At 44.5% G+C, this 19,333-nt stretch overlaps 1 pseudogene; it reads left to right on the plus strand.

The window, feature by feature from the left end:
- Positions 1-773: 773 nt before the first annotated feature.
- On the plus strand, positions 774-15,221 carry LOC136457845 (uncharacterized; annotated as a pseudogene).
- Positions 15,222-19,333: the final 4,112 nt, after the last annotated feature.

The following is a 19,333-nucleotide window of genomic DNA, read 5'->3' on the forward strand; positions in this document are numbered from 1 at the left end:
AAAACCAATAGTGTTAATAATTTTAATTAAACACTACATTTTTGCATTAATGAAATAATAAATATTAGTTACATTATGTTTTATAATTATAACAAAAAATAAAAAAAGTTAGGTTATAGATTTTTCCTATGTGCAATAAAGAAAAAGAAAATCCATATTTTTAACAAAATAATTTTATGCCTTTTATTTAATTTACTATGTATTTAACAAGAAAATCCATATTTCTATTAAAAAAATTTGCTCAAAACAGGCAGGAAACGAAACTGCAGCCCACCTTTACTCCCGGGTGGGAAGCCCACCCGGGAGTAAAGGTGGGCTGCGGTTTCGTGGCCCGCCAAAAAAAACCTTTACTTCCGGTTGGTAACACGCACCGGGAGTAAAGGACCTTTACTAACGGCTGGTGGCTGGCACCAGGAGTAAATCTCCCTGGTATATAAGCGCCAGTGGCTGGCACAGATCGATCCCCTCCTCTTCTTCCTCGTCGAACAGCCGCCGTTTCTCTTCTTCCTCGCGCCGCCGCCGATTCGTCTTCGCCTGCGCATCAGCCCGCCGCCGTGACATCGGAGCCTGTGCCTTGCCTCGTGCGGCCCTCCACCGCGTGCGCCCGTGCGGCCCTCCACCGCCGACGACCTCACGCCGACGACCTCGTGCGGCCTCCTCCACCGCGCGCACGCCCGTGCGGCCCTCCACCACGCCCGCCCGAGGTGAGCTCTCGGCTTTCTCTCTCCTAGTGCCTAGGGTTTTGCCATTCAGCGGCTAGTCACAGTATGGGCATGGCGGCCGGGGTCACATGGCCGGCCATGGCGAGGATGATGGCGCGGTGCCGTGGCTTGGAACCCGCCGTGCTGCTCGGTAGGCTGATGTGTAGCGACAAGTCCGGAGACGCCGCTGACACAGGGAGGTGGAGGAGGGTGGCCGCGGCGCTGAGCGTGGCGTGGGCGAGCGCCAGCGAACTCTCTTGCTTCAACCGCGTCCATGGCGCGGCACGCTCTGTCGCGGTGGCCCAGAGCGGAGGAGAGAGCAGAGGGAGCACGAGGCGAGCGAGGGGCTTGGTCTACTCCGGTGGCCGGTGGTGTGGACGGAGGATGTGGAAGAAGGGACTGCAGGGAGGGCCACCGGGGACGAGCGGAGGCAAGCAAAGTCGAGCGCTGGAGGTGATGGGAATCGAGCAGCGAGCCTGGCCCCTAGAAAACAACTTGCTCCCATGTTCTTCTGGAGCCAGGCTAATAGGCTGATTTGGCTTACGGGGGCCCAGGCAACTAAACAAATTCAACTTGGCCCTATGGAGCCTGGTCAGAGTGAAGGCAGGGAACCAGGCCCGTACTTGTTTGGTGCAAAAATGTAGTCACACAATACTCAAATCACAAAAATAGATCGAGAATCTTATGTGCACCTTGTCGATACCTGATATTCTTGGGTTTTTTTATTTTTTTTGCCGGTTTGCAATGCTATATATTGACGTTTGTACTGTGTTTTGCAAAAAGAAAAAAAACATGTGGACATGCATGCATGATATATAATATACTCCTTTTGATCACAGCCTCGGCCCGACGTGCGGGCCACACCCTCCAACGCATTGACCGCAGCCCCGGCCCGGGCCGCTCCGCGCCGACGACGCCCTCCACCGCACCGACACTGCCCTGGCCCACCTCACGTCGTCGTCGTCAGCATGCCGGCCCGCCTCACATCGTCGTCGTCAGCACATCGGCCACCATGCCAACACGTATATATACGTCATTTGTATTCATATGCATGTATATATACATCACGGAGCACCGCCGCCCTCGCTCGCCCATGCGTTTCTATGTATACGGCGGAGCACCGCCGCCCTCGTTCACCCAATGTGTACAAACATATATACGGCGGAGTGGAGCACCGCCACTCTCATCACACCACCCTCTCTCGCGGCCTAGTCGATCAACATTCGTATTATCGTTATCGTTAACGCTAAACAATCACACTAGGGTGAATTGCATCGGTGACTAGGGCGAACCGCGTTGTTGATGTCACCGACGTGGTTCGCCCTAGTCACCGACGCAATTCACCCTCGGCCGTTTATGTATAGCCGTAATTCGACCTAGTACCGACGCAGTTCGCCCTAGTGTGCCGAATTGCGAAAGTGACCGAGGGGCAAGATTTAATAATGCATATTGTTCGTAGATTTTACACATGTAAGCAAAGATTTGACGTACTATATATTGGTTTTGTTTTTTGAAGCTAGATGGCCGACCCGAGAAACATGGATGAGGAGGAGTTGATGATGAATTTGATCAACACTAGCACTCAAGTTGCCGGCGATGATGGTGCTAAAAATAACATGCAAGAGGATGCAGATGATGGGAGTCAGTACTTAGCTCTTGAACAAAATGAGCAACAACATATTGGCCAAGTATATATTTTTTATTATTAGCTATATATATTATCATATGTCTTATGTGTGCTCATGACATTAAAAATAATGTTTATGTTTTGTAGCCCTCTGGATCGACATCAACAACTACAACGAAGAGTAAAAATGTTCGAGGTCCCAAAAAGCCATTGGAGGGCCGCTTCATCATCTCAGAGTTCAATGTGGATACAGGAGAACCGAGGGGCCAAATAAAACGAAATTCGTGCACCACTATGGTTACTTTGTATGGGACCGGCTCCCGATCAGTACCCGTGAATGGAAGAAGAAGGCCAATGCTCCTCATATCAGTTTTGTCTCCGATCATGACAAGACGTTAATTTGGAATGATGTCTTAGAACATTTCACGCTCCAAACAGATGGTTATGATGATATAATAGATGGTGATGAATTGAAGGAGCGAGTTAGGGATTGGGCAATGAAGAAGATGACCACCCAGTTTCAGACTTGGAAGAAACACCTATACACGACGTATGTCAAGAAGAACATAGCACCAGATTTCACCGTCCTAGGCCCGATCTCAAAGTAGAGGCCCTATTGGGATGAGTTTGTATAGTACAAGACGTTGGAAGAGGGTGTGAGTCAGGTGATAAAGAACCAACATAATGCCCAACAGAAGATATACCACCATAACTTGGGATCAGGTGGCTACCCAACTGCCATTAAGAAGTGGAACAAAATGGAAGCAGACCTTCTTGCCAAGGGTATCACACCAGAATCACTCCAGTGAGGAGAGCGTGCAAAGAATTGGTTTTTCGCTCATAGGGGAACACTGGACCAGGAGACAGGGAAGTGCGTTTATGGCGCAAGACTGCAAGAAGCAGCAGAAAGATTGTTTTATGCTCAGAGAGCTACTGCTAGTGGTGCGTTTAGGCCCAACAGAGAGAAGGATGAACTGACATACGCCATCGGGACTATTGAACACGGTGGCCGAACTAGAGGCAAAGGAAGTGTCTCGTGGGAGCATGGATTCCCTCAGGACAGACCTTCCTACAGAAGCCACCAGAGAAAGAAGGAAGAAGAGGCACAGCGGCTCCAGAGGTTGGAGCAAGCGGTGCGTGAAGCACAGGAGCGGGAAAAAAACCTTGAAGCGAGAATGCAGGAGGAAATCAGAAGGCAAGTGCAAATAGCAGTGAGTGCAAGCAAGCAGGCATCAGAGCTAGGAATCAACATTAGCCAATCTGTTCAGTTGAAAAGTAGCTGCGCTTCCACGGAGATACCAAATCAAGGGGACACAGGACTGCGCTTCCTTATGGATGACGTCATTGAACCTTGTACATCGTGTGAGCTACACATTCCAAAGGGGAATTCCACAATCAAGGTGGCTATTGGTCTTGTTAATCCTATCGCCCGAACCAAGACACCAAGGATTCATGGGAATATAATCCAAGAAGGATATGCTACCATCTCGGTAGATAAAGCTAAAAAAGGTTTTAGTGATTTGCCTCTTGACATTCCTGGAGGCGATGGCGAGAAGACTCTAGGAGAAGCAGGGAAGACATTCATTCTATGGCGCAAGCGCTACATCATCATTCCCAGGATGTCGCCTCCACCTCCTCCTGAACTACCTCACCATAGGTGCGGATGAAAACACTACATCATTAATTTATATTGGCTTAAATAATTAACAATCTACTCATAATAATATGTCATTCCTTTTTTTGTAGCAGATCCTCCCCCAACCTAAATCCAAATGTTCAATTGCCAGATCATCATAGTGCTCTGTACGATGACAAGGTGTTGGAAGGCGAGGCTGCATCCACACCATCTCCAAGGAGGTCTCCAACGCCGCAGCCGCCACCTCCAAGGAGGTCTCCAACGCCGCTGCCACCACCTCCAAGGAGGTCTCCAATGCCTCCCCCGCCCCCGCCTACTAAGAAGCCAAGTACTGGCAAGAGGCTAGCCCCGCAAACGAAGAACCAGTCCCCGCCGACAAAGAAAGCCACCGTGAAACCAAGGGTTATTCCCAAAATAATATCTAAAGAGAAGGAAGAAGTAATTGATGCATATAAAAAAGATATGTCTAGATTCTATGACAAACTTAAAAAGGATCAAGAAGCAAGGAGAAACCCGGAGAAACCGTACTTCATCGTAGCTCTAGATACTCTAAGAAAAAAGGTGGCTTCTTACCAGCAACAACAGCGGGAATCTCATAAGCCATCCAAATCAACATTAACGGACTATGACCACACTCTCACATAGTCAATTGAGGCAGCAAAGAAAAAGAAGCGGGCAGGGAAAGGAGTTGCACAACTCGGATAACAATCGCACCAATCAGTCCCTCCGCTAGTTGTTGGTAATGAATATGGTTCGAATTTAGGATTAATGCATCAGGCAAACATACCTCCGGATGTCGATTTGGATCACCTTGGTGAATTTATTAAAGAGACTGGTCTCAATCTTTACCAGATGTTTGGTGATGGAAACATTGAGAGTGCGGCGGAGGTTGATATTTGGAAGAAAAAATTTGTACTAGGCCAGAGTCTATACAACCCTCAAGCCTTATCTGATCTGGGGACGCAAATGTACCTGCTAAACAAGTGGTACATGCAGGCGTCTACCGGTGGAGACTTCTGCGTTGGTGTCAGAATTAGAGACGAGCATTGGTTCCGTGGCGATGATGTTATGTATGTTGACTTTGTAGAATTTCATCAACTATGCCACCTGACCTCTCTAGACAAAGTTATCATTAGCTGCTATTGCCTGTAAGTAATAATTCTTTCGATCTATTATTAAACTCATCATATGTGTGTATATGCATATAAATTATCCTAACAAGTACTATATATATGCAGATTTACAATGACAGAGCTTAGAAAGGAAGGCTGCAATGAAATTGGTTTTGTTGATCCCCATATAGTATTCAAAGACCCAGTTACTCCAAAGCCTAATTGGAAGTCCGAGTCAGAGAGTAATCTCATGAACTTCTTAGTGAACCAACGCCACAAGAAGGATATACTCTTTCCCTACAACTTCAAGTGAGTGTTAATAATGTCGATCATCCTTAATGGCTCATATGTTGATTCTAGTTAATTAATGAGTGTTATGCGTTATATCCTATAAACACATGCAGCAATCACTGGATATTGATGGACATCGATCTGGTGAAAAGTCACTTGATAATCTATGACTCGATGAGAAAACCACAACAAGACTACCAAGATATGATAGATATTATCTAGAGATAATTTCGGTATCTCTAGCAACTATATATACACACAAACATGATGATTAACTATATCTAATGACGTGGCAAATTTTTTATTGGGCAGTGTTTGGAAAACCTTTATTGAGAAGCAACACATGGAAAAATGCAAAGCGCCACTGAATGTAATCCCTTTGAAAGTGAGTCCCGTAAATCGCATCATCTTTATTAATTAAACATATAGCTTTCACCGGATCACCAGATTGGATGACAAATCTTTTTCTCATAAAGTGGTGTCTGAGGCAGGAACAGGGGAACAACTACTGTGGTTACTATGTTTGCAAGTTTATCAAGGTGGTCTCCCAAAGAAGTCCTACAGAGAGACTCAAAGTACGTTAAAAATACACTATATATTCATTTAATTATTATTATTGATTGTGTTACTATGTCTTTATATATATATATGTATGTACATATATTAATTTATTTTCCTTTAATTCAAACCTGTAGGCTCGATGGTTGGAGGAAAAGGTCATACGGCAAGACCAAATCAAAGCAATTCAAGAGTCTATAGCCGAATTTTTTAATGACCAGGTCATCGATTCCAAGGGCGAGTTCTACTTTGACCCAACACTGCCATGGAAGCTAAGCAGAGGATGAGAGGAAACTTGTTATATCACAACAACTGTAATGCAATCTTTTGTAATATATGCACATGAAATAATATAATGTAAAATACACATATGCATGCATGCATGTAAATATATATATGATGCATGCATGCATATATATATATATATTTCTATGCTTGAATTGTGTGATTTAATACGTTCATTGTGCTTGAACCGAAACATACTATACGCACGTATTAATGTATAATTAGCAGCGTACAATACGACTTCGAAAACCTATTTTGAAAAGAAAACAAAAAAATGAAAAAAAAAGAAAAAAGAAAAAAAACCTTTAGTCCCGGTTCGTATTACCAACCGGGACTAAAGGGTGCCAGCCATCGTGGCATGTCAGGAGGCACCTTTAGTCCCGGTTGGTGTTACCTACCAGGACTAAAGGCCCTCCTTTAGTCCCGGTTCCTGACCCGAGACTAAAGGACCCCCTTGAGTCCCAGATGCTTGCTCCTAGGTGGGGAACCAGGACTAGAGGGGGTTCCCCACCGGGAGTAAAGCTCTGTTCTCTACCAGGGTTTCACCCCCAGTCCATTCCAACACATGTGGATTGATGTGAACCCGACTACATCCAATCCAAACAAGTCCTAAGAGGATAAAGTTAGATGATACTTTCCATTATGTAAAAAATGGTAAGAAGGGCTTGCACACCATTGTCCAACAAAATCTAACAATTTTGCTAATGATATCTATCATCTGCACTATGGGAAACACATGATTTGCTGAGTGCTTAGGGCACTCGGCAAAGCCCCTATTGCACTCAGCAAAGGCTTTGCTGAGTGCCGTACTCGACAAAGAGCAGTCGCCAAAGAACCCGATGGCAAAGGTTTCTTTACCAAGTGCCACATATCGGGCATTCGGTAAAGCCTTTGCTGAGTGTCACGTCAGCACTCGGCAAAAATAAATCTGACGTCAACTCTGACGGCCTCTTTGTCGAGTGCCACCTCAGCGGCACTCGGCAAAGAATTTTTTCTTTTTTAAAAAAAAATTCTTTGCCGAGTGCCATACTCTTGCACTCGGCAAAGAAATTTTTTTCTTTTTTTTAAAAAAATCTTTGCCGAGTGCCATGGCTCTGGCACTCGGCAAAGCTGAGAAATTAGGTCTCTGCTTCCCAGCTTTGCCGAGTGCCATGGTCACGGCACTCGGCAAAGCCCTCTTTGCCAAGTGTGGCACTCGGCAAAGAGGGGAAAATGCTATTTTTTTGGTTTTTTGCTTTCCATCAGCACAAACAAAGAAATCACATATATATCAACACATAGCACATGATATATCACATACACATTCATATTCCATCACATACACATCCATAACCCATCACATACACATCCACCATCCATAATCCATCACATACAAATCCATTGTCCATAATCCATCACATACATTCGCATCATCCATGACAATATCCATCACAATATAAATATGTCTCTAGTAGTAGTCCAACATAAGGCTAAGTCTAACACAAGTCCATGCAACATGAAAAGAAACAAATAAACGGTACCTACTGCCAGCCTCCTCACCCGGAGTGTGAACTGCCACCTTGAGGAGGGCCAGTTGTCCACCCGGCCTGTGGAGAAGGGCCACATTGAGGAGTCGGGTTCGAACCCCCCGACTGTTGCTGCATAAAGGAGAAGCGAATTCATGAGTATCTACAGGAGGGCCACACAAGCTAAAGGAATAAACAACCATATATATCACATGTGGAGATGTCCTGGTTTGTGAGCATCGTACGTGACCACGTGGTCGAAACTTTTTCAAATTTTTTCCACGGCATACGCATACGATATGGCGACAACTCGACAAGTTTCATGATTTTTGGAATTCGTTCACATTTTATACAATTAAAAAACCACTCCCACGCAAGTTGGCAGCATTGCCCCGTGAGCATGTTGATCGAAATTTCAAGACAGTTCCTGGATTTAGCCTAAATTTACACTAAGAAACAAGAATAACATTTTTTGAACCAATGTAATCCATTATTCGATGCACCTGCAGTTCAAACTTACATTTTTTGGAAAAATTCAACAAAACAAAATAAACTATAGAAATATGCCAAAAGGCAATGAAAATGTCCCAAATTTAAACACGTTGTTTGTGGTAGTGTACTAAAGCTTCAAAAAAAATTGGTGGCAAAAAACCAAAAAAAAATATTTTGCCGAGTGCCAAGTTTTGGCACTCGGCAAAATAAATTCTTTGCCAAGTGCCAAACGGGAGGCACTCGGCAAAGAGGACGCCGCTGGATGCCGTTAGGCCCCTACCAAATCTTTGCCGAGTGCCAGGCACTCGACAAAGATAGCCTTTGTCGAGTGCAGGTCTTTGTCGAGTGCCAGGCACTCGGCAAAGGCCTCTTTGCCGAGTGCCATATTTTGCCGAGTGGGGCGCTCGGCAAAGTAGGTCTTTACCGAGTGCCCGAAATTTGGCACTCGGCAAAGATTTTTGCACTCGGCAAATCACGTGTTTCCCGTAGTGCGTGTGCCTAAGCACGTTTTGAAGAAGTTGGCGGCAAGGGAAAAAATCACGCGGCACAGACATGCAAAATTGACGATCTCAAGATTAACGAGCCTGAGAGGAATCGAACGCGGATCCCATGCCTCGGGCCGCGGCGCTCTCACCGCTCCAAATATGGATGTTTGTTGCATGGGAGATACCCGCAACCATATTTAATAAGGGCAAATAGAGAAAGTACTCTCCAATTAATCACTCCATGATATGTTAAATGCTATCCTAAACGACTTTCTTTACCAGTATGGAGGGAGTACAAGTTCCCATAATGTTCGTTTTATCTACAAAACATAAAAAACAATACACTTAGGGCCCGTTTGGATCCTTGAAATTGAATTCATTCTAATAATTATAATTTAGACATAGATTAATTAAGCTAATATAGTAGCATATGGAATATATTTTTATATTTTTTGTTTGGCATACAAGGGACATGCTTATCACTAGTAGAGAACAGACCTTTGATCCTCGGCCAAAATGGTCTCTAGTCTCGGCATTTTTTGCGCCCTGGACTAGAGATACCTTTAGTCCCGGTTGGTGGCCCCAACCGGGACTAAAGGTCCCTCCCAACGGCTACCGCACCAGACAGAGGTGGCAGAGACCTTTAGTCCCGGTTGGAACCACCAACCGGGACTAAAGGTAGACTTTTACCCTGGTTAGTGGCTCCAACCGGGACTAAAGGTCTCTGCTACCACAGGAGCCGTTGGGAGGGACCTTTAGTCCTGGTTGGAGCCACCAACCGGGACTAAAGGTCCCCCCTTTATATATCGGCCGTCTCCTTCTTCCTCCCCGAGCCCGAGCTCAGCACATTTTGAAGCTCACTGCACTAGTGTTCTTCCTCCCTCCATTGTTCCTCCATCCATTCTTTGATTCCTCAGTCGATTCTTCAGTTGTAAAGGTTACCAATCTCATACTCTCATTTTCACCATTGTCTTATCTCATTTGTTCACTATATATATATGGTTCTTTATTGTGGTTTTTTTCATTTGTAAGCAATTTGAGCTCAAAATCACTTCAAGCTTGCATATTTACATGAAGGAAGGTTAAAGTAGCTATTAAAAACTAGTATTCACCGTTCATTTGTAGCATGCATAGCACACTTCATTGTTTAGAGATATAGAGAATTTTAGAGTTTTTAATTTTATTTGTTTATAAAATGAGAAATTTATAGTGTATTAAAAAATGAGTATAGGGACAAGTGCCTCTGACTGGTATGACAGATGCAATGCAAGGCCGTGCAATAGAAAGCAAATCCATTCTCTTTTGACGATACGCCCGAACAGCCGGGCCTGATAGATTTGGTGGTTGAACGGGTCCGTCGGCCGTCGCCGTGCGACTGTACGACAAAGAACGGCATCGATTGACCATAGTATTTTCTTGTCCGGAGTCCGGTCCGGGGTGCAATGCAATGCAATGACAATTGACAATGCATTGCTAGGTCAAAATATGGTCATTTCTATGGACTCCGTGACTAAACATTTTATTTTAACTTTTTATGAAATGAAAAACTTAGAAAATAGTTAGAAAATTATAGAAAATCTGTACTAGTTGAACTTGCGGACCGTGTTCAGCTCGGCGAGCATGTTCTCTGCCGAGCGGTAACGGACATCAAGGAGGAGCTTTGATTCTACGAGAGAGAGCGGCAACGGTCGTGGAAGACCGTGTTCCCTTCCTCGTAGAATCGGAGCTCTTCCTTGACCAAGTACGGTGCCGTCCAGTGGAGAAATGCTCACCGAGATGATCACGTAAGCAAGGTCAACTAGTATGGATGGTTATTTATTAAAACATGTTTTTGAGCTATAAATCCTGCTGGCCGTCTTCTTCCTCCCTGAGCTCGCCCGAGAGCTTAAGTTCAAATTTAAGCAGTGTTCTTGCTCTTTCTCCATCCATTCTTCGATTCCTCCATCGATTTCTTTGATTCCTCCGTCGATTCTTCGGTTCTAAAGGTTACCAACTTCATACTCTCATGTTTCATCATTGTCTTATCCCATTTTGTTCACTATATATATATGGTTCTTTATTGTGGTTTTTTTTCATTTGTAAGCAATTTGAGCTCAAAATCACTTCAAGCTTGCATATTTACATGAAGGAAGGTTAAAGTAGCTAGTTGAACTAGCGGACCGTGTTCATTTCGGTGAGCATGTTCTCTGCCAAGCGGTAACAGACATCAAGGAGGAGCTTTGATTCTACGAGGGAGAGCAGCAACAGTCGTGGAAGACCGTGTTCCCTTCCTTGTAGAATCAGAGCTCTTCCGTGGCCAAGTACGGTGCTGTCCGATGGAGAAATGCTCGCCGAGATGATCACGTAAGCAAGGTCAACTAGTACTGATGGTTATTTATTCACACGTCCCGATATCGTCGCAATAGTCTGTCAATCACCGTACCCAAACGTAGTATATATATAAATATAAACGATAATCAATTGTTATGTGTGTACACTCCCATTCTTCTGTTAATTTGTGGAAATATCATGTGAATTACTTACCTACCGCAGTAAAAGATGAGAACACAATGACCATTAAAAATATCATTGTTTAGAGATATAGATAATTTTATAGTTTCTTAATTTTATTTGTTTATAAAATGAGAAATTTATAGTGTATTAAAAAATGAGTATAGAGAGTAAATGGCAACTGCTTCCGGGTCCTCGGCCTCCCTCTCATTCCATGCGGCAAGTGTCGTGATGAGACGAAGATTGTGATGGAGTACCGAGTGAAGAAGGAGGGTTCCAATAAGGATCGTATATTCTACAAGTGTCCAGATCGCAATGTGAGTTATTTTATCGTATTTAATGATTATGGTTAGTTTATACCTATTTTCATGATGGTTGTGATTAAAGTTCTAATTTTTTGTTTTAATTTCAATGGGATGACAGTGGACGATGTTCAGGCTTCTACTGGGAGGAAGAGTATGTTGAACTCGTGCAAAAATATCTTGCACAACAGGCAGATACGGCGGCTAATGAGGCAGTGATCCAGCCGAAGAAGCCCAAAGATGTTGCACAATCGGGGGATCTGTCTGTTTTAGTTGAGATTGGTCGCGAAATCCTTGTGCTCCTGAAATGTATTTTAGCTTTAGTTCTTTTAGTGGTAGTTGGGATTGTCTACATTGTAGCGATGCTTTCATAAATTTTTACCTTTTGTGGTGGCACACATGTTGTATAAATAATTAATTATGATCTAGGTTTTAATATGGTATTTATGTCATGTAATGCAGATGAGCCGGCATTGGATGTACAATGCTGATCGCCGCTCCCAAGAGTTCATTGACGGCGTGCATTCTTTGTTACGTATGGCCGAGGCAAACAAACACGACGGTTTCATGTGCTGCCCATGTGCCATATGTAAGAATACGGTGGAATATCCTTGCTCAAGGACTCTTCATTCACACTTGTTCAAGTTGGGTTTCATGCCAAACTATATTTGTTGGACAAAGCACGGAGAAACCGGCGTTGTAATGGAAGAAGGTGAAGAAGAACAATGGGAGAAGCTGAAGAAGAGGTAGCCATAGAAGATGAGCCTGCTGATGATCTTTGTCAGGTCATTCATGATGCACAAAGAGAATGTGAAAGTGAAAAGGAGAAGATCAAGTTCGAGCGGATGCTAGAAGATCACAACAAATTGTTGTACCCAACTTGTGATGCAGGGCAGAAAAAGTTGGGAACCACAGTAGAATTGCTGCAATGGAAGGCAAAGAATGGTGTATCTGATAAGGGATTTAGAGAGTTACTAAAAATCCAAAAGAAGATGCTTCCGAAGGACAATGAATTGCCCGCCACTACCTACGAAGCAAAACAAGTTGTCTATCCTATGGAGCTAGAAATCGAGAAGATACATGCATGTCCTAATGACTGCATCCTATACCGTGGCAAAGAGTACGAGAAATTGGATGCATGCCCGGTATGCCATGCATCGCGGTATAAGATCAGGCGAGATGACCCTGGTGATGTTGAGGGCGAACGTCCGTGGAAGAAAATCCCTGCCAAGGTTATGTGGTATGCTCCTATAATACCACGCTTGAAACGTCTATTCAGAAACAAAGAACATGCAAAATTGTTGCGATGGCATAAAGAAGACCGTAAGGTAGACAATATGTTGAGACACCTTGCTGATGGGTCCCAGTGGAGAGCAATCGACAGAGAATTCCCGGAGTTTGCAAATGATGCAAGAAACTTAAGGTTTGCTTTAAGTACAGATGGTATCAATCATTTTGGAGAGCAGAACAGTAGTCATAGCACTTGGCCTGTTACTCTAAGTATCTACAACCTTCCTCCTTGGTTATGCATGAAGCGAAAGTTTATTATGATTCCTGTGGTCATCCAAGGCCCGAGGCAACCTGGCCATGACATCGATGTGTACCTGAGACCACTTATTGACAAACTTCTCATTTTGTGGAATAAAGAAGGTGTACGTGTGTGGGATGAGTACAAACAGGAACACTTTGATCTACGAGCATTGTTGTTCGTAACAATCAATAATTGGCCTGCTCTAAGTAATCTGTCAGGACAGTCAAACAAAGGATATAATGCATGCACACACTGCTTTGGTGATATTAGAGGTGTATTCTTGAAAAAATGTCGAAAGGTCGTGTACCTTGGCCATCGTTGATTTCTTCCTGCAAATCACCTCGTAAGAAAGAAAGGCAAGCATTTTAAAGGGAAGACAGACCACCTGACCAAGCCTTGCAACCGAACCGGTGAGGATATACTCGATATGGTCAATGATGTGAAAGTCATCTTTGGAAAAGGACATGGCAGCCAACCTGTTCCGAACGACGCTAACGGTCACGTACCCATGTGGAAGAAGAAGTCCATATTTTGGGAGCTACCCGATTGGCAAGTCCTAGAGGTCCGTAGCTCGATCAACGTGATGCACCTGATGAAGAATCTTTGTGTGAACCTGCTAGGCTTCATGGGTGTGTATGGAAAGCCTAAGGACACATTTGAAGCACGACAGGACCTGTGTTGTTTGAGAGAAAGAGACAACCTGCATCTAGAGAAGATAGATGATGGACGCCATTACTTATGTCCTGCCAGCTACACTCTATGCAAAGAGGAGAAGGAAATCATGTTTGAATGCTTAAGCAACATCAAGGTACCATCTGGATTCTCCTCGAATATAAAGGGTATTACAAATGTGCCAGAGAAGAAATTCTTTAACTTAAAGTCCCATGACTGTCATGTTCTCATGACGCAATTACTTCCAGTTGCATTAAGAGGAATTCTACCTCCAAATGTATATCTTGCCACCATGAAGCTATGTGCATTCCTCAATGCAATTTCTCAGAAGGCAATTGATCCAACTGATCTAGCTAAACTACAGAATGATGTGGTTCAATGTCTCATCAGCTTTGAGTTGGTGTTCCCTCCTTCCTTCTTTGATATCATGACACACCTCCTAGTTCACCTAGTCAAAGAGATTTTCATTCTCGGTCCTGTGTTCCTACACAACATGTTCCCCTTAGAGAGATTCATGGGAGTCCTGAAGAAATATGTTCACAACCATGCTCGCCTAGAAGGAAGCATCGCCAAGGGCTATGGAACAGAAGAGGTCATTGAGTTCTGTGTTGACTTTATTCCCGACCTTGACTCGATTGGTGTTCCTGAATCGAGACATGAGGGGAGACTAAGCGGAAAGGGGACACTAGGGAGGAAAACATATATTGGTACGGAGGATGATTATTTCAATAACGTGCACTACACAGTTCTACAGAACCCCTCTTTGGTAGATCCGTATATTGAAACACACAAGGATCTCTTACGATCCGAGTTTCTAGGGAAGACTGAACCTTGGATTACGCGTAAGCACAAGGAAACTTTCAGCAGTTGGTTGTGAAAAAAATGTCAAGGTGATGAGAGCATCCATGAGCAACTGTATTTATTGGCTATGCAACCATCATGGCATATCGTAACATACAAAGGGTACAAGATAAATGGGAACATATTCTACACAGTAGCCCAAGATAAAAGGAGTACCAACCAAAATAGTGGTGTCCGCATAGATGCCATAGACCCTAATGGGAATAAGCAGACATATTATGGCCGCATAGATGAAATATGGGAACTAGAATATGCACCTACTTTGAAGATCCCATTGTTCAAGTGCCAATGGGTCAAGGTGACTAGAGGCGGGGTAATAGTAGACAATGAGTATGGAATGACAACAGTAGACCTTAGTAATATTAGGTACAAAGATGAACCATTCGTCCTTGCCAAGGATGTGAATCAGGTGTTCTATGTCAATGATATGTCTACCAAACCAAAAAGATGGAAAAACGATAATGACTCAACCAAAGAGCCAAAGCGCCACATAGTGCTTTCAGGGAAAAGAGTCATCATGGGAATTGAGGACAAGTCGGACATGTCAGCAGATTATGAAAAGTATGACCGAATTTCGCCCTTCAAAGTGAACAAAGACCCTAGCATCTTGGTAAATGATGAGGACACTCCATGGTTACGACATGATCATAACCAAGGGACATACATAAAGAAGAAGTTCACTGCTGTGCCCACTTGATGATATAGTGATTTAATATAGTGTGTGTTTGAGATATTATGTAATAATTGTGAATTCAGATGTTTATGATGTCGTGTTTCAAATTAAATCAATATTTGATTTGGTGGGATTTCTCTCTCAAAAAGTTAAATTAGGATATTGAGTGATAAAAAATTAAAATATTAACGTTAAAATGATGTGAAAATAAATTTTCTGTCCAAAACCAATAGTTTTAATAATTTTAATTAAACACTACATTTTTGCATTAACGAAATAATAAATATTAGTTACATTATGTTTTATAATTATAACAAAAAATAAAAAAGTTAGGTTATACATTTTTCCTATGTGCAATAAAGAAAAAGAAAATCCATATTTTTAACAAAATAATTTTATACCTTTTATTTAATTTACTATGTATTTAACAAGAAAATCCATATTTCTATTAAAAATTTTTGCTCAAAACAGGCGGGAAACGAAACTGTAGGCCACCTTTACTCCCGGGTGGGAAGCCCACCCGGGAGTAAAGGTGGGCTGCAGTTTCATGGCCCGCCAAAAAAACCCTTTACTCCCGGTTGGTAACACGCACCGGGAGTAAAGGGACCTTTACTCCCAGTTGGTAATACGCACCAGGAGTAAAGGACCTTTACTCCTGGCTGGTGGCTGGCACCGGGAGTAAATCTCCTGAGTATATTACCGCCAGTGCCTGGCGCAGATCGATCCCCTCCTCTTCTTCCTCGTCGAACAACGCCACCCTTTCTCTCTTCTTCCTCGCGCCGCCGCTGATTTGTCTTCCGTGAGCCCACGCCTCGCCTCGTGCGGCCCTCCACCACCGCCGACCTCACGCCAACGACCTCGTGCGGCCCTCCACCACGCGTGTCCGTGGCCCTCCACCGCGCCCGCCCGAGGTGAGTTCGTCTCTCGGCTTTCGTGGCAATGGCGCGTGGCTGTCATGGCCATTGGCTGGGTTCCAAAAACCAGTGAGAAGACAACGCTAGCAACGACGAGAGCAATCTTACCGTACCTTTCAAGCCTTTCAAGGTTCAAGCCTTCTGTTGGTAGCTAGGGAGCATGTACTCAACCATGCCGTAGATATAAGGGTCGCTCGCCTGGGAGCCATCACCCACATCCTGGTAACGGTAGGTGGCCTCTCGAAGCTGCGGTGCGTGAATCATTTCCTTGAAGCACGCCATGTGCAAGTCAACAGCCTTGCCGTCCAAGTGGCTGTACGGTACTTGTACACCCGAACCTACTCTGGCGGCCCTTAATTGTTGTCTCCAAAAGTCACTGGCGAATCCCGTGATGCCTTCCGGCGGAGCTCTAAGGCTCGGCCGTCGTGGACTGAGCGTGGGCTCACCACAACCATCGCAGACCCTGCCCTGGACAGGGTACGGGGGTTCGAGGAGCAAGCGCAACTCCATCTTGCCGTAGCCATAGAGAGGATGCACAAGAGTGTCATCGGCGAGCGTGCAACGCGTGTGGAGAGGATGCACAAAGAGAGTCTCATCGTCGTCAGCACACCGGCCCGCCTCACGTCGTCGTCGTCAGCACACCAGCCACCGCGCCGACACGTATATATACATCATTTGTATTCATATGCATGTATATATACGTCGTGGAGCACCGCCGCCCTCGTTCGCCTATGCGTTTCTATGTATATGCCGGGGCACCGCCGCCCTTGTTCACCCATGTGTACAAACATATATACGGCGGAGTGGAGCACCGCCACTCTCGTCACACCGCACTCTCTCGCGGCCTAGTCGATCAACATTCATATTACGTGTCGGCATAAGATATATTGTAGTTAATAAAGTGACTTTGTTTAGTTTAAGATATATGATGAATGACTACATGGTTCACATGGTACATATGATCACAACATCACGCACCGACACCGCCCCGGCCCGCCTCACGTCGTCGTCGTCAGCACGCCGACCCGCCTCACGTCGTCATCGTCAGCACACCGGCCACTACGCCGACATGTATATATACATCATTTGTATTCATATAAATGTATATATACATCGCGGAGCACCGCCGCCCTCGTTCGCCCATGCATTTCTATGTATACGGTGGAGCACCGCCGCCCTCGTTCACCCATGTGTACAAATATATATACGGCGGAGTGGAGCACCGCCACTCTTGTCACACCGCCCTCTCTTGTGGCCTAGTCGATCAACATTCATATTATCGTTATCGTTAACGCTAAACAATCACACTAGGGCGAATTGCGTCGGTGACTAGGGCGAACCACGTTGTTGATGTCACTGATGTGGTTCGCCCTAGTCACCGACGCAATTCGCCCTCGGCCATTTATGTATAGCCCTAATTCGCCCTAGTACCAACGCAGTTCGCCGTAGTGTGGTGAATTGCGTCCGTGACCGAGGGGCAAGATTTAATAATGCATATTGTTCGTAGATTTTACGCATGTAAGCAAACATCTGATGTACTATATATTGGTTTTGTTTTTTGAAGCTAGATGGCCAACCCGATAAACATGGATGAGGAGGAGTTGATGATGAATTTGATCAACACTGGCACTCAAGTTGCCGGCGATGATGGTGCTAAAAATAACGTGCAAGAGGATGCAGATGACGGGAGTCAGTACTTAGCTCTTGAACAAAATGAGCAACAACATATTGGCCAAGTATATATTTTTTATTATTAGCTATATATATTATCATATGTCTTATGTGTGCTCATGACATTAAAAATAATGTTTATGTTTTGTAGCCCACTGGATCGACATCAACAACTACAACGAAGAGTAAAAATGTTTGAGGTCCCAAAAAGCCATTGGAGGGCCGCTTCATCATCTCGGAGTTCAATGTGGATACAGGCGAACCGGGGGGGCCAAATAAAATGAAATTCATGCACCACTGTGGTTACCTTGTACGGGACCGGCTCCCGACCAGTACCCATGAATGGAAGAAGAAGACCAATGCTCCTCATATCAGTTTTGTCTCCGATCATGACAAGACGTTAATTTGGAATGATGTCTTGGAACATTTCACGCTCCAAACAAATGGTTATGATGATATAATAGATGGTGATGAATTGAAGGAGTGAGTTAGGGATTGGGCAATGAAGAAGATGGCCACCTAGTTTCAGACTTGGAAGAAACACCTATACACGACGTATGTCAAGAAGAACATAGCACCAGATTTTACTATCCCAGGCCTGATCTCGAAGTAGAGGCCCTATTGGGATGAGTTTGTACAGTACAAGACGTCGGAAGAGGGTGTGAGTCAGGTGATACAGAACCAACGTAATGCCCAATAGAAGACATACCACCATAACTTGGGATCAGGTGGCTACCCGACTGCCATTAAGAAGTGGAACAAAATGAAAGCAGACCTTCTTGCCAAGGGTATCACACCAGAATCACTCGAGTGGGGAGAGCGTGCAAAGAATTGGTTTTTCGCTCATGGGGGAACACTGGACCAGGAGACAGGGAAGTGCATTTATGGCGCAAGACTGCAAGAAGCAGCAGAAAGATTGTTTTATGCTCAGAGAGCTATTGCTAGTGGTGCGTTCAAGCCCAACAGAGAGAAGGATGAACTGACATACGCCATTGGGACTATTGAACACAGTGGCCAAACTAGAGGCAAAGGAAGTGTCTTGTGGGAGCATGGATTCCCTCAGGACAGACCTTCCTACAGAAGCCGTCAGAGAAAGAAGGAAGAAGAGGCACAGTGGCTCCAGAGGTTGGAGGAAGCGGTGCGTGAAGCACAGGAGCGGGAAAAACCTTGAAGCTAGAATGCAGGAGGAAATCAGAAGGCAAGTGCAAATAGCAGTGACTGCAAGCAAGCAGACATCAGAGCCAGGAATCAACATTAGCTAATCTATTCAGTTGAAAAGCAGTTGCGCTTCCATAGACATACCAAATCAAGGGGACACAGGACTGCGCTTCCCTGTGGATGACGTCACAGAACCTTGTACATCGTGTGAGCTACACATTCTGAAGGGGAATTCCACAATCAAGGTGGCTATCGGTCTTGTTAATCCTATCGACCGAACCAAGACACCAAAGATTCATGGGAATATAATCCAAGAAGGATATGCTACCATCTCGGTAGATAAAGCTGAAAAAGGTTTTAGTGATTTGC

This window comes from Miscanthus floridulus, chromosome 1, assembly GCF_019320115.1.
Source record: "Miscanthus floridulus cultivar M001 chromosome 1, ASM1932011v1, whole genome shotgun sequence".
Lineage (NCBI taxonomy): Eukaryota > Viridiplantae > Streptophyta > Magnoliopsida > Poales > Poaceae > Miscanthus > Miscanthus floridulus.